The 16742-nt window shown below is 43.7% G+C and overlaps 1 long non-coding RNA gene across 1 annotated transcript in view; it reads left to right on the top strand.

Moving 5' to 3' along the window:
* LOC112549381 overlaps window positions 1-15198 on the top strand; it is a 17251-nt gene extending 2053 nt beyond the window's left edge. The window contains exons 2-3 of the long non-coding RNA XR_003092789.1: window positions 8251-8311; window positions 14434-15198. This is a non-coding gene — a long non-coding RNA (uncharacterized LOC112549381). The remainder of the gene's footprint in view (window positions 1-8250; window positions 8312-14433) is intronic.
* Window positions 15199-16742: the final 1544 nt, after the last annotated feature.

Raw genomic sequence — 16742 nt, forward strand, 5'->3', positions numbered from 1 at the left:
GGGCAAGCGCCCCCCTCCCCGCGGTTCTGGGCTCGGGGCAGGCCGGGACCCTGGGGGCAGCATCGCCCCGGGCGCCCGCGGGGGAGCGGGAAGCCGAGAGCGCGGGCGGGCGCGCACAGCGCTCTCTCTCTCTCTCATACACACACACACGTTGGTGTGAAACACTGCCACCCCCAAATATTGGGACACACACGGGAGACGCACGCAAGCAGAGTGGTTGAATTTTAAATGCAGCCACTCCAAAATATCGGGACACGTACACACACAGAGATTGGTAAACAGCCACCCAAAATATCGGGACACACACACGCACAGAGATTGGTTTTAAATGTAGCCATCCTAAAATATTAGGGTACACACACGTGCGCACACACACACACACTCTAGGAACTGGTCTTTAATGCAGCCACCCCAAAATATTGGGGTGCACGCGCGCACGCACACACACACACGGGATTGGTCTTAAACACAGCCACCCCAAAATATTGGGACACACACACTACTAGGGAGGCTTACACAAGCAGAGGGATTGGTCTTAAATGCAGCCACCCCAAAATATTGACAACCCCCTCCTCCCCCGGTTATATTTTCAGGAGAGCTGGAAAGTGAGGTGGGAAAGCCCATGGGCCCCTGTGCCTGGGGTGTAATCACCAGGGCTAGTCACTCCTCAGTCTGTCAGAGAGATGGGGCATTCTCCATGTAATAGTATCAAGGTGCGACTTGGGGTAGGGCTGAGAGCTATAGCCCGTCATTACTGGGATCCTTATTAACAACCCCCCAGCACTGCCATTCCCAGGCAGCAATTCACAGACATTAAGAATGAAAGCCCGGCTCTATTTCAATGTTACAGGATAGACTGGGACCAATCAATAACCTTAAAAAAAGACCCAACCTTGGGATCTCTCAATCCTTTTAATAAACTGCATTGTAACCATAACACTTAAAACAGATCAGAAAACTTGGTAGTAGATTTGACAGCAACAATTCGAGGAAACACAGGACGGTGTCTAGAGCAGTGTTTCCCAACATTTTCCAGCCCAAGGCACACTTACATTAATAAAAATGTTCCCTGGCACACCTGTTAAGGCATTCCCTATCCTCATACCTATTGTTGCTCATTGCCATGGCTAAATTCCACAGCGCACCTCTTCATTTCTGATGGCACACTTTTGTACGACAGCACATGGGTTGGGAAACACTGGTCTAGGGGCAGCAGTTCCTAAACTGTGGGTCACAACCTCAAATGGGGTCACATTAGTGAATGGGGTCACAGGGGTGGGGGGCTGTGGGTTGGGAATGAAGGGCCAGGCTGAGGAAATGGGGCCATAAATGGGTTCATGCTGAGGGAAAGTTTGGGAAGCATTGGTCTAGGGCAGAGGTTCTCAAACTGTGGTCCACGGACCACCACTGGTCCGCAAGCTCCATTCAGGTGGTCCGCCGAAAGGTTGCGGAACAATCGAGAATATCTGTACTTAGCCCTGCACTTGATCTATTTTTTCTGATGACAGAGATTAAGTGGTCTGCTGAGACCCTCAGCAATTTTCAAGTGGTCCGTGAACAAAAAAGTTTGAGAACCACTGGTCTAGGGTGTTGGTTTTAGCCATGTTGGTCGAAGGACATAGGTAGACAGGGTTCTTTGGGTAAATATGATCTCTTTTTATTAGACCAACTAAATGTGATACATGTCACAAGGTTATTTGGGTAAATGTGATCTCTTTCATTAGACCAACTAAATAGTTGTAAAATTGCTTGCAAATAGCTTGCAAAAAACACATTTTTCCCAGCTATTTAGTTGGTGTAATAAAAGAGATCACATTTACCCAAAGAAGCTTGTCAGGGCAGTGTCTGGACTTTTTTTTTTAAACTCTTATAAGAAGTCGGCATCATTTTCATCCTGTGCAAACTTTGCATGCAACATTTATATTAAAACAATCCTTTAAAATGGGCTAGGCTTGTAGAACCATAAAATGACGCCTCTGTTTTGAAAAACTGAGCAGTGGTCTGAAAATATCACAGGTGCTTCATGGTAATAGTGGGATAGTTTCAATTTGTTAGCTAGATCCCACTCCTGTGAATTCCTATTTAGATTTTTTTTTAAGTGACAAAAAGGGAAGAAGGTATCCAGGTTGTAGCCGTATTGGTCTAGAGGAAAAGGCAATCCAGAATTGTACTAGAGATGATATCTTTTATTAGACCAACACAGGTTCCATTCAGTGATCCAAGCAAGCATGGTTGACAAGGTTGAAAGAAATTAACTGTTAATTGCCCATGATCAGATCAAATCAAATGAATCAGCACATGAGCAGGCCCATTGAATGCAATGGTCCCTGTAAACTCTGAATTTCACAACACTGAGGCAAGACAGGGTGGGGATGAATGGATTTGCGCTTCTGTTGCTCAGGACAGAAGGCATTTTACCATCAAGCAGTCTAACTCAGCACATAATGGTACAAAATTTCCATAACCAGTCAGCATAGGGCATGCTAACATTGATGGAAGTCACTGCTACACCTGCATTACAGAAGTGGGGAGAGATTTGTACAAGAACTTGTGTACCATCACCCAAAAAGTAAATGTATTGCTACACATGCAGCAGGAGAGTTCCTCTTGATATTGTATAGCTAAAGGCAAAAGTTAAAAGTTTTTCCACGTGTATGTCTGCACATGCTTTGATTACTATATCTTGGACACTGAAAATTATTTTTTTTAAATAGGAGCTAAGGTTTTAAAAAGAAGTTGCACAATGCTGCAAAAAATACGCAAGTCACATTAATGCATTTTTCTGCCTTTTCCCTGCTGCCGTTTCCCTGATGTTAACACATTTACAATCTGACTTATGCAAACCATCTCATCAGACCTCTGTGATGTGCTCCTCTGGATCTATGGGGTTCTTTATTAAGCTAAATGCATCCAGATCTTGGGTGTTGTATCTTCCTCTGTGGTAATCTCCCACCATTTTGCTAGTACAAGCGTTCCTCACTATGCTAGTGCAAACAAGTACTAGTTGCTCCTGTACTATATGGTAACTTCAAACCAACAAGCATGCATTAGCTAGCCTACGTATTTTGCAGGGGCTAACCTGCTACCTGGACACCTTTATTTCTGGTCCCCTCTTCCATCCTGATGGGGCCACACTCCCCATCTCATTCTCAAAATGGCAACGTAAGTGTAGTCTGGTTTGCTAGCTACTCCTCCAGTGCCAACAGGGGGGTGGCTGTTTCTATGCCCAGCTTGCTGTGGTGATGTCCCAACCACCATAGATTCACAGGGCATTTCTATGTACAACCACATTTTCACAGAGCCAAGCATTTTGTATTTTTCTTATTAAATGAATAGCACAATTTGAGCACACTGGATGAATTCAGTTAATTAGGATGTATTTGTTATCAGTACAAATCTTAGCATATTTTATTTCCCCCCTATAAAATCTCTTCTGAAAGTTTTTTTTTCAATCTACTCAAGAACATTGTACCAATAAGTAAATTGCACAGAGACAACACATCATTGCACAGTTCTGTTTTATGAGGCACTATTAAATCCCAGGCTGTCAAACAGAATTAATGCTGTTCATTGCAGAACGGTATTAATGCCATGGTTGGCCCAACAAAAGATACCACCCACTAACATCCGTGCCTCTCCCATTAACAGCACAACAAACTTTTTGAGCACATCTGCAGAACACATAAAAATGGAATTTTATCTCTATAACAGCAGGTTTCAAGTGCTTTATAACAGCGTTTCTCAACCCGTGGGTCATAGGGTTGCCACTCTGACTGAAGCTATTTTTTTTGCCAACATGACGTAATATCATTAATTGTACTGTTCAACCCGTTCACAATATCAATCTCCCAGATTGCTTTCAGTAGTCACCGGGAGATCAATGCCGATTCCAGTAGACCCCCGGCCAATCTGGGAGGTTTGGCAACCCTCGTGGCTTGCAACCCAGAAGTGGGTCACAAGAATATATGAAAGGGTCATGAACAAACTTGAAAAATGGAAAAAAAAACTTTAAAAATTGATTCTCCTTTAAAGGAGAAAACCATGGGAAATTGTGACTTTTCCCTTGCAGGCTGGCAGAGCTCCACTCTTGGGGGCTGGGGCCTGGGGGCAGGAGTATCTACAGATGGTCAGTGCTCTTTCTGGATGAAGTGGTAAAGCAGCCAGAGGCCTCTCTGGCTGCTTTACCACTCCATTCCGGAAGAGCACAGACCATCTGCAGATGCTTCCTCAGCCTGACGAAGGGTGTTTCTGCTCCTTATTTAGTACCTTTTCCTAGTAAAAGCCTTACCTAGTAGCTTCAAACTGTGATTTAGGTGAAGCACCAATACTTAAATTAGGTGCATATTAGGTGCATATTTATTTTGAGGTAAAAAAATAAAGCAGTGCCTGGGTTTGAAACAAATGGTATTTGACTAAGCACTGTCTGAAAACTTGCTGTGTTGGTTGATGACACAGTAGGGTTATCTATTCAAAAACACCATTGTTCTTTAGAATGTCCTTGTGATCTTGGGAGAACCATCACTTCCCCTATCCTCTTCCAAGTGTGAGATAAAAACGACTGCATTCCAAATACTCGGAGGGCCCTGGGGGTAGAACTTGCTTTGCTTGCATCCCAACACCCTGCCGGGTCACAAGGATTGGATATGCCAATAGATTTGAGCAATGATGTAATGGAATATTTGCATTGCATGCAAAACACAGGAAGCCAATATCAGTGTCAGCTGTGTCGGCAGGGTTTCCCAACAGCAGAGTTTTGTCAGTGTTATGTACATTGTTAGAAGTAACCAATTACTTTTTTTTTTTTGCGCAGTGAGGGAAACAACACTGTTTTTATTTGTTTTAAATAAAAATTGTTTTTACACAGGATTTACCAGTTTTTAACACTTTGCCCCCTTCATCTACCTCTGACATTTAATCGCTTTCAAATTTTGGAATATTGTGATCGGTGATCATTTACATTGTGAAAACTTCAGTGGTTTTCTGTTGGAAAAATGTCACAATAAACAACTGACTTACAAAGCTGATGGATCTGAAATAAGAAAAATAATACCATGTTGAAACTAGAAAAATGTAAGAGCCTTAAGAACATATCCTTATACTGTATACAGATAATTGTTTCCTGTAAATTCTACAGGCCCTAGTTTCTTTTCTGACTTGTTGCTATAAAAATAAATTTTGGAAGCAAGAAAGTGAAGTTGGCCCTAAATCTGCTTTGCATTTTTAAATAAGATCAAGACAGATTCAAAGCCAGTATCTTATAGATTCTAAGACATTAGTTTTCAACAGTGTTCTGACACAAATATTTATTGTGTATCTTGCCCTAAATTTAATCAAACTCCTCAATATCTTATTTATGAAGGGTAAAATAGTGTGGCAGGGGTCAGAAAAACTTAACCAAATGCACTTCAGAATTTTCTTAGTTTTTGTGAACTGTAGATCACTGTCCTATGTGGAAGAATATCCTGTTGACCCATGTTCTCTGATTCCTGGGGCAGCAAAAAGGCACTGTGACTTGCCAGAAAGCATTTCTTACGGTATGGCTAGTATTTGTAGGCAGTGACCAGAAGGGTGACATATTTAAATAAGTTAAATTATAGGTTGGACTTGTATAATGACTAATGAGAGAGAAGGAAAACAAGAGATACCTCCTGGAGAAGTGATAGGTGAAAGAGTCCAATTTTTTTGTAATGTAAAAGGCAAAATCAGGTAGAGGGAAAAAGCTTTAAGGGATGGACTTTTGAAAGCCACGGACTTATTAAAAAACTACTACAATTCCCACTTTATAAATAGAGAATAAGAAAGCTAATCTCACCCCTATCTTTTGCTAAGGTTACATGTGCCTCTCCATAGGAAAGTTTCTTCCACCACTAATGCAAATGTAATGTGTGCCTGCATAGGGTGGCTCAGTTAATTGTCAGCAATACAAACAAATGAGACTCCCTCCAGGAATTTGCAAGGATAACCAAAGATAACTCAGCCCACTATACACCAACCTGTTTGCAACTGTGAGCATAACTGCAAAATCATTTAAAAATATTTACTTTTATCTAGTCCCACTCTGCCAGTCTCAGTGAAAGCAACTTTTTTGACCTATACTCAGGAACCAATTTCACCAGAAGTCCCCCATCAGAATCTGCCTCTCGCTGTCCATCCCCTACCAAACCTCGGTAATATCCCACCATGTCTATTGAAAACAGAGAGCAGGAATCTCTGGATATGCCCCCAGGTGGGGTTGTGAGAGAAATGGTGCAGTAGCACTAACATACTGCTGCAATAGCTGCATGTGTTTTTAAATGATCCAGTATAAAAAATTGATACAAAATATTCAATGAAAATAGTGAAACTTATCCAGTCAACAAGACTCTAGCAAACCAATAGTAGAGCTGACAATAGTAAGCTAGTTTCCTGACTTCTGATCTCATCTTCTTCAGTGCCTCATGGTTCTTCTGTATCTCATATCCCATTTATATCAATGAGAGTTCTACTGCAGGTTACCAACAGACAGGCAGACAGTAAGGATTACAAACCCAGACAGTACAGACTGATTTCAAACTATCTCCCAGCCATGCCTTCACTATTACACTAGACAGTTTTGTAATAGTCCCTGGAACAATGGGATCCTGGGCACATGAGAACTTCTTTAATGGGTATAGCTGGGTAACTGAGTAATTAGCAACCAGGCCCACCCAAATTTAAGCCTACCTGAATGCTAAATTAATACATTAATTTAGGGACAAATGAGGTACCAACCACACTGGTTGTTCTCTATAGCCAGGGGGTTAAGTGTAGGCCACTTGCAAATAAGAAATGATGTCAGACTTTCCTTTATGATCCATACTCCATCATTTCCATTTGTAGCTCAACTCCTGGTGTTATATGCTGTGTCAGCATAGATAACTCAATATATTCAGTAGATTAAACACAGCTTCTTGTGATCCCTCTGCCTTCATTAAACCTTTGTTTTCTTGCTGTTGATGAATTTTACATCTAATTACCTATACTCCTCATCGAACATTCACATTTAGGTTCACATGGTAAGAGAACTGCTTCTTTACCTGCAGGTTGCTTTAAACTCGTTTATGTTTCAGTCATGCAATGAAAGCGTGTGATTTACTGTCTTTATGTTCTCCTCCCCCACTCCACTCCAAGTTTCAAGTCTCGCTGTATAAACAGTGTCATTCACAAGCTATTTATCAGAAGTACACTTGAATTGCTGCTCCTAGGAGCTCATCGGCTGCAGTTTTCAATACAGAAACGAATCCTAGCTTTTCTACTTCCTGTAATCTCAAAACAGGCACTTGGGTCTGAAATTTAGATCTCGGTTTAGATGGTTTAAAAATGTTATTCCCACGAGTTTAATTGTAAGATAAATGTATGCAAATGGACAAAAGCAAAGAATATCAAGTCTAGTGCTCCAACTAATCACGTTACTTTGGTAAAACGACAGTAGTTTATGCCAGTGTAATTAAAAAAAAAAATGTTTTCCAGCAAGAGGATTTTGCATGTACTGCATTGGAGATGTTTGCCTCCTAAAATAATCATTGCCATACCACAGACATAACATAGGTGATTTCCAGTGGCATCAATTATATGAAAAGATATTTTCACTACCCTTCATTGTTAGCAATATTTACACAGAGAGATTCTGAGTAAATAAATGGGCCAAAGTAAAAAAGGAGAAAGTATTACTTGCCTGTTCTGCAGTTTATTTTTTTGTTTCTCTTTTGAAGTTTGCTGTATGTAGAGAATTTATGTTTTAACTAAAGATGTTTTTAGCTCTGCCTTGCAGAGACAGCCTTCCCCACAGGGCAGTGAAATGGCTGAAGGTAAATCTACAGGAATTGGTCTCCTGAGAAATACTAGAATCCAACCGTATCATCTTTAGTTCAGGATTTTGACTAAGGCAAATCCTAACCCTGTGTGCACCTATTCTTTCCCAACCTAAAAATGAAGTGCCAGACTTATCACTATAGTAATTCTTTCCTGCATTCTCTTCCTTGAATCTTACATTATATCCAGAGTGTCTGCAATGCATGTAGTTTGTTTTGGGGTTTTTTTATATCCAAATTAAGAGGGTAAGGTACAATCAAAGCATGGAAGCATTGATCTTTCTATACTTGATTGCTTTAAAACCATGTTACAACATTGCTCCTGCTTAACTGTTACACAGAGTTTGGTTAGTCTGCCTGAATGAGACTAAGTACTGTTAAAGCTACTTTTAAAATAGTTTTCCTCCGTTTTCTTGTGCAGGGACCGGGACTTCCCTGCTGTGATAGAAGCCGGACGCGAGGGGATCGCCTTCAGACCTCAGGTTGGGGAGGACCGGGTTAGAGAGCTTCTGGAGGGGCTGGACGCGTTCAAGTCAGCGGGTCCGGATGCTCTCCACCCCAGGGTGCTGAGGGAGCTGGCTGGGGTTATTGCAGGGCCCCTGGCACGGCTCTACGAGCGATCGTGGTGCTTGGGCCAGGTGCCAGACGATTGGAAGGTAGCTAATGTGGTCCCCATCTTCAAGAAAGGGAAAAGGGAGGACCCGGGCAACTATAGGCCCGTCAGTCTTACCTCAATCCTGGGGAAACTCTTTGAGAAGATCATCAAGGAGCACATTTGTGATGGGCCGGCATCAGAAATGATGCTCAGGGGCAATCAGCATGGATTTATTAGGGGGAGATCATGTCAGACCAACCTGATTGCCTTTTATGATCAGGTCACAAAGGCCATGGACGCAGGTGTCGCAGTGGATGTAGTCTTTCTGGACTTCAGCAAGGCCTTTGACACCGTCTCTCACCCCATCCTAATTAATAAACTAGGCGACTGTGGCATAGATGCCTACACAGTCAGATGGATTGCAGATTGGCTGAAGGGTCGCACTTAGAGGGTGGTGGTGGATGGATCATAGTCGACTTGGGGGGAGGTGGGTAGTGGAGTCCCCCAGGGCTTGGTCCTGGGGCCTGCGCTGTTCAATTTCTTCATCAGCGATCTTGATGTTGGGGTGGAAAGCAACCTGTTTAAATTCGCTGATGACACCAAAATTTGGGGGGAGGTGAGCACGCTAGCAGGGAGAGAGAGATTGCAGAAGGATCTGGATAGGTTACAGGGGTGGGCAAACAGGAACAGGATGTGTTTCAATACGGACAAGTGCAGGGTGCTGCACTTGGGTAGTAGGAACCAGCAGCACACTTATACGATGGGGAACTCCCTACTTGAGAGCACGGAGGCGGAAAGGGATCTTGGTGTCATTATTGACTCCAAGATGAACATGGGCCGACAATGCGAGGTCATGGTTGGCAGGGCTAACCGGACCTTGTCGTGCATCCACAGGTGCATCTCGAGTAGAGCCAGGGAGGTGATCCTCCCCCTCTATGCGACACTGGTCAGGCCGCAGCTGGAGTATTGTGTCCAGTTCTGTGCGCCCCATTTCAGGAGGGATGTGGACAACATGGAGAGGGTCCAGAGGAGGGCCACCCGCATGATCCGGGGACAACAGGGCAGACCCTACAGTGAGAGACTGCGGGACCTGAACCTATTCAGCCTCCACAAGAGAAGGCTGAGGGGGGACCTGGTGACCGTCTATAAACTCACTAGGGGGAACCAGAAGGGTTTGGGGGAGACGCTGTTTCCCCTAGCCCCCGCTGGCATAGCAAGGAGTAATGGGCACAAGTTGATGGAGAGGAGGTACAGATTGGACATCCGAAAAAGCTACTTCACAGTTAGGGCGGCTAGGAGCTGGAACCAACTTCCAAGGGAGGTGGTGCTGGCCCCTACCCTGGGGGTCTTTAAGAAGAGGCTGGATGCCTACCTGGCTGGACTCATTTGAGTCCCGTTTTTGTTTTTAGGGTTTTTTGTTGTTCTCCCGCCCTGGCGGGGGGTCGGGCTAGAAGATCTATTAGGTCCCTTCCGACCCTAAAACTATGAAACTATGAAAATAGTTTCAAATCAAGTGGGACTAGAACAGTTTAAAAATGGGAGTGAGGTGAGGAAGCAGAACAACACAGCTTCATTTCAGCTACATTGACATTCCAGTTCTTAAACGAGAACAATATAAATGCATTTCTTAAAACACATCAGATTGGCCAGTACAGAAAGGTCTGCACAGACTAGCTCTGGCTGTTTTTTTCCCTCCTTTTCATGTGATGTGTTGCATAGTTTTATGCATTGTAGGCAAACTTAAATGAACTCAGTGACTCTGATGTTTGTTTACTTATACTGGTTCATACTTACCAAGGTGCAAGGCTAATTTCTGAGCATGTCTCTACCTCTCCTGGTGCTTATTTTCCCATTTGCAAAGGCTGAAATTCACAACCAGTCCTTGGATTGTTTTTCCACGAGCTGGCAGTTCATTAGCAGAGGGACAACTGTAAAAGAAACTGCCTACTTATTGTACAACAACAAATAATCAGCACGACACAGATACATGGGATTTCTTGCTCTTTTCACCAACGCTTCCAAGACTTGGCTTTCCTAGCAGTTTGGTTTATAGCCTTTTCTTCAAATCTCTGTTTCCAGAACCACTAACTGCCATCGTCTCTTTAAAGAGGAAAATACAAGGAAAAATATCCTTTCGGTACGTCCCCACAAAGCTCTCTCACCAACAGCAAGACAGGACGGAAAGAAAATTATTTCATAAGGTGGCAGCCCAGCTTTGTATGTTGTTAATTGTAGCAGAGAAGTCAGGTGGCCTAGTAGTTGTATTAAGAAGCAGTAGATCAATACAGCACCAAGTAGCACATAGATTTAATAGATTTCTAGAGTCAGAAGGGACCTGGTAGATCGTTGGGTCCGACCCCCTGCACCAGGCAGGAAGAGCACTGGGGTTAAGTAACCCCTGCCAGATGCCTGTCTAATCTCCTCTTGAACACCTCCAGGGTAGGGGAAAGCACCACCTCCCTTGGAAGCCCATTCCATATTTTGGCAACCCTTATCATAAAGAATTTCTTATGTCCAATCTAAATCTATTCTCCTTCAGTTTGTGGCCATTATTTCTGGTAAGCCCGAGGGGTGCCCTGGTAAACAGATTGTCCCCTATTCCCTGCTGGCCCCCCCCGATGAGTTGGTAGGCAGCCACAAGATCGCCTCTCAGCCTTCTCTTGCAGAGGCTGAAGAGATTCAGATCTCTCAGTCCGTCTTCATAGGATCTTACCTGCAGGCCCTCAACCATACGAGTAGCCCTCTCTGAACCCTCTCAAGGTTATCCACATCCCTCTTGAAGCGCGGGACTCAAAACTGGATGCAGTACTCCATCTGTGGCCTCACCAATGCCACATAGAGGGGAATTATCACTTCCCTAGACCTGCTTATGATGTACATGCTGATGCAAGAAAGAGTGCGGTTAGCTTTGCTTATTACCTTGTCACACTGGCAACTCATGTTAATTTTTGCATCAACCAGGACTCCGAGATCTCTTTCCACTGTTGTGGTACTCAGAATGGTACCCCCCAGTCCAGGGGCAGGCAATTATATCAGGCAGAGAGACGCTTACTGAGTTTTTACAAGCCATCGAGGGCCACATGACAGGCAGCCGGGGCAGATATATATTAATTTTCTAAATTTTTTAAGGGCCCCATGGGACAGATAGAATGGCCTAGCAGGCCACATCTTGCCCACTCCTGCCCCAGTTTATAGGTGCGTTGGAGATTCTCTCTCCCCAGGTGCAGCACCTTGCATTTATCCTTTTTGAATTGCATCCAATTCTGATCTGCCCACTTTCCCAGTCTGTCCAAATCTGCCTGAATTCGCTCCCTGCCCTCCAGTGTATTTACTATGCCCCATAGTTTAGTGTCATCTGTGAATTTGGACAAGGTGCTTTCAACACCTTCATCCAAATCGCTAATGAAGAAATTAAACAGTACTGGTCCAAGACAGAGTCTTGGGGGACACCACTGCCCACATCCCTCCAGGGAGAAACCATGTCATCCACCACCCCTCTCTGGGTGCGTCCTATAAGCCAGTTTCTCACCCACTTTACTGTGAAAAAATACACATCACAGCTACTCAGTTTATGCATAAGAATTGGGTGCGACACTGTGTCAAAAGCCTTTTTAAAATCCAGGTAAATAATATCTACTTCCTCCCCTACATCTAAGCACTTTGTGACCTGGTCATAAAAAGAGACCAGGTTAGTCAGGCAGGATCTGCCTGCTATAAACCCATGCTGGTTGCCCCTCAACATTGTGCTACCCGCTGGCTCCCTGCAGATGTGATCCTTAATGATTTTTTCTAAGGTCTTGCTGAGAATAGAAGTGAGGCTAACTGGCCTATAATTACCTGGGTCCTCCCCTTCCTCCCTTTCTTGAACATAGGGACCACGTTGTGCCCATTTCCCCTCCTCTGGGACCTGTCCCAAGTGCCACGAGCGCTCAAACAGCTGTGCCAGTGGTTCTGCTATGTCATCGGCCATTCCTTTAGTACCCTTGGGTGAAGATTGTCAGGGCCTGCCGACTTAAATACATAAGGTCCCTGCTGTTAGGTAAATATTATTTGAAAGCTTTTCTTGGTCTCAGGAAGCCAAGGCATAGCAAAAAAAGAGGTAATATACATAATGACATCATTATGGAAGTGTTAGACTCCTTTCTTCACCACAGTTTCAAAATGCTTACCTAGGCCTCTACATGCCTGTGGGTGAGGGAAAGTAGGGACCCGGAAAAGTATTCCACATAAATGGACCCAGCACTCTGTAAGAAGTGCAGCATACACCGCAGAGGAGTTTCTGCCTGCACAGTGTCTGCAACAGGACCCAAGGCTATGCTGAAAAGACAAGTCATCTGTGATGGAAAACAGAAATGATACAGATAAATAACAGTTTAGGACAGGAAATAAAAGAAAACGCACCATCAGTGTGAACTCACAGAATAAAGATACAGTTACCCCATCTGGAATGTGCCCCAACAGCAGGGTTAGCATCATTTAATGACCACAAGATTTCAAGCCTTCACTTGGCTTCTGATATGAAAATGGAATCTCCAGCAATGCAGTGACCACTACCGTAACTTTACATTATTAATTTATTAGTGATTCAGAGAACAGAAGAGCAGATTTGAAGCATCTAAGTACCCTGGAGTCTCAGGATGAAGTCTTGGCAGATTTGCCTCTGTTTTAATGCATCTGGGGTAAAGCAATCGAGTTGCATGCTTTTTCCTGGATTGGAACCCAGATACTGTGGAGGATGATGAGCTCATGGAAACCTTAATAGATTTCGGTGATCCTCTTTCAGAGGGGACTTTGGAAAGTGCATCTGTGGCCTGCTCAATGTGAAGATTAATGAGGTCCTGGCATTTTCGGAAAACCAAGATCTAGGGCTCAGATCTGTAATCAAGATTTCCCCTTGTCCACTGCTGTGCCAGTGCAGACTAAGCACTGGTGTTTTGTATGCTTGCTGCTTTGCTCTGCATTTCAGTCCTGTCCCTCCCATTCATTACCAGAGCAGCTCTGCTGCAGCTCAGATGACCTCATTCTGTCACTCACAGCTTTTTGATATTTTTGTGAACGTTTTTCAGTATGTTCTGCTTCTCTTTACACAAAGCTGCTTTAAAACTGAGAAGCCCACAAAGCAGGGATTTCCCATAAACAAAGTAAGGGCAGGAACTCAGCACAAGCATCTTTTTCCATTTTGCAGTTTACTGGTGTGAGAGAAAATTAAACATACCTCTAGAAAAGCTAACTAGTTAGAGTATGCAGGACCCTATCTACTGTTCATACTCAGGCAAAATGATAAGCAGCTAGGAGTTTTAGTGGGAGTTTTATTTGAACAAGGCCCTCAATAAGGATGAAAAGAAAAGTTATTTAAGGACACTATTGCAGCAGTTAAGCTCATACTTAAAACATTTGTTATTTGTTCATACATTTATCACCAATGTTTATTAATTATGCCAATATCTGGCATAATGGTTGGCACTATAATGACAACAACAATATTAGCTATTATTGCTATCATTATTATTGAATAATGCCAACCCTTATGCCAGATGCAGGCAGACAGGTCCCTACTGTAACCACATTACAGTGTAACCTGTCAAACCCCTATTTCTGGATACATCTTTACTCCGATGTAAATCTAGTACAGTGATTTTCAACCAAGGTGCCACTAGAACCTTTGAAAGGTGCTTCCAGGAGGGAGGAGATAAGCAAGGTATGAGGAGATAAGCAAAGTAGATAAATGCAGGCTCACGCTTGTCCTTGCATGAATGATTCTCCACCCTTCTGCAAGGAGGTAAGCACTACAGTATAATACGTAAATTAGTTTTTGAAACTTAATGCCGCTCAATTCATAAAAGTTATGGAGGGGTGTCTTGAGTCCAAAAAGGCTGAGAACCACTGATATAGTGGCAGTAGGAGGTTTGAGTAAAACTAAGTGAAGTAGTACCAGTTAGCAGGTTCAGGACCTTGTAGACAGAACAGGACAGCAATGCAAACTGAGTCTTATTTTTTTCTTTTTCTCAGTCTTTGTATTTGTATAATAAAGCTTTACTTCAGATGTCTGATCACATCATCAGATCCAAAACCAAGCTCATGGTTACCAAGCAGTTCTGATCCCCATTTTACTGTATGGAGCTGAGATGTGAATGGCTTACAGGAGATGCTTCAAGTCACTGGAGAAGTACTGTCAATGCTGACTGCAGAAGATCCTATAAATCCAATGGGAAGACAGATGCCTCAACATCAGTGTCTTCTCACAAGCAAACACTGCAAGCATTGAGGTGATGATCATCCAACATCAACTTTGCTGGGCTGGCCACATCATCCAGATGTCTGACTCCAGACACTTGAAGCAAGTTTTATTCTCCCAGCTCAGTCAAGGCATACGCTCAAAAGGAGGGCAAAGACAGCACTTCAAAGATGTCCTCAAGCCCAATTTGAAAAAATGTAACATTAACATCAGCTCATGGGAGACTATCACCTGGAGGAAAAGTCTATTGCAAGAATCTTAGTATTTTGAAACCTTACAATGACCCACCCTGCATGGAGACATGTGGTCAAGTTGCAACAGAGACTGTCAATCCCGGACAGGTCTTGTCAGCCATCTTTGGACTCGCAGATAAAGCAATCATGGAAGAATTGTCCTTGACTAAGAAGGACTATGAATATAAAAATAAAATAAAGCCTTACTTGGATAAGTTACTTGTCACTCAGTTGAAAGAAAAGGTACTAAGCATGTTAAATATTGCAAGATGCTGTTTGTCATCAAAAGCAGAACTGTTTATAGCTGGGGACCTACCAAAATTGCAGTTTCATGGATTTCATAAAATCCGGCATTGCTATGGAAGCGGGCAATAGCTGCAAAATCTGTGAAAAAAAAGAAAACTTACTGAAAATAAAATCCTGGCTCCCCAGAAGGGACTGTCTGTCTGAAGGGCAGTCCAAGATAGCTTCTGCCTCTTGCTGCTGATTGGTGGGGAGGAATGTTAGTTATGTGGCCCTACTCCTCTCCTCCAATTGGCAGCAAGGGGCAGGGCTGCATGATGGACAGCCCTCAAGACCAATCAGTGGTGAGGGGTGGGGCTGTTTGTTGGATACCCCTCACAGCCAACGGTGGTGAAGGGCATGGCCACGGGGGCCGCTCAGCCAATCAGAAGCATGGGATGGGGCCACCACGATCAGCCCATGAATATGGTGGCCAGTCCCATGATCTTCCTGTAAATCAGCTGGCCACCTCCTCAACTTAGGTAGACTCCTATTTATAGCTCAGAGGTGGTACTGCATTCTTACTTGATTGCATGATATTTTAAAATGCTTAAATAATATGTTATGAAGATTTGTAAAAAAAATAATTAAGAGTCAGATTGTGTTCAAATTTACTGTGTGCAGGTCTGCAGAAGTCAGTGCATTTAGCCAGGGTGTTATTCAGGACAGTATTTGTCCCAAAAATAAGATGATATGATATTAAATAAGTATCTTGCTAAAAGAAATTAGCAATCTGTAGGTTTCTGGACCAGTTATACCAATGTACTACTTCCCATTCCCAACAGCTGTATAGACATTAATTAATAAGACAAGCAAACTTCATCATCCCAATATTACAGATGGGAAAAACTAAAACACCAAACCTGACCTGCCCCTGGCAAACAGAACAGAACTCGCTGGCACATAGAACAATACTCAGGTTTATGTTTCTTATCTACCTCTGACTTTTATGGGGAAGGGTAACTCCTGTATGCTGTGTGCTCATCCTTAGAGCTCAGTGTTTTCCTGCAATATCAAGGGGCAACATCCTGTGTTGAGCATATAGCATGACTATATCAACTGCATTGCTAGGGAGGTTTGTGGGGATCAGGGGAAAGGAATTCTTTTCCCTGTGCAGAAGCCTCTCCAAATTCCCTACGCTAGCCTAGCTTCTGTGGCTGTTGTACTGTGTTCTGCAGAGATGGGAAATGTACTAGCCTGTCTTTAGGGCTGTGTGAAGCTTTGGGTGCTGATTCGATTCAGAGGCGATTCGGCCCGATTTGGTGGCCAAATCTCCAAATCCAAATCGAATCAGGGGACCAATAAAAAAGTCCAAATCAATTTGAAGCTGTCTGAATCTTCGGAAAAGATTCGGAGAGCTTTGATGATTTGGGCAGTCCCCGCCGGCTGCAGTAGGGAAGCTGGAGCTGAATTCGGAGCTGGTAAGTACTAGGGGCAGGGGAGTGGGGGCTGAAGGAGGGGGGAGGGAACCATGGGGGGATCCCTGCCAGGCCTCATCCTCTGCCTGCTCCTCCTGACCCCTGCCCTGGCTGGCCTCACCCCCTCCCGTCCCCCCAAGGCCCCTGACC

Source organism: Alligator sinensis, unplaced genomic scaffold (genome assembly GCF_000455745.1).
Source record: "Alligator sinensis unplaced genomic scaffold, ASM45574v1 scaffold240_1, whole genome shotgun sequence".
Lineage (NCBI taxonomy): Eukaryota > Metazoa > Chordata > Crocodylia > Alligatoridae > Alligator > Alligator sinensis.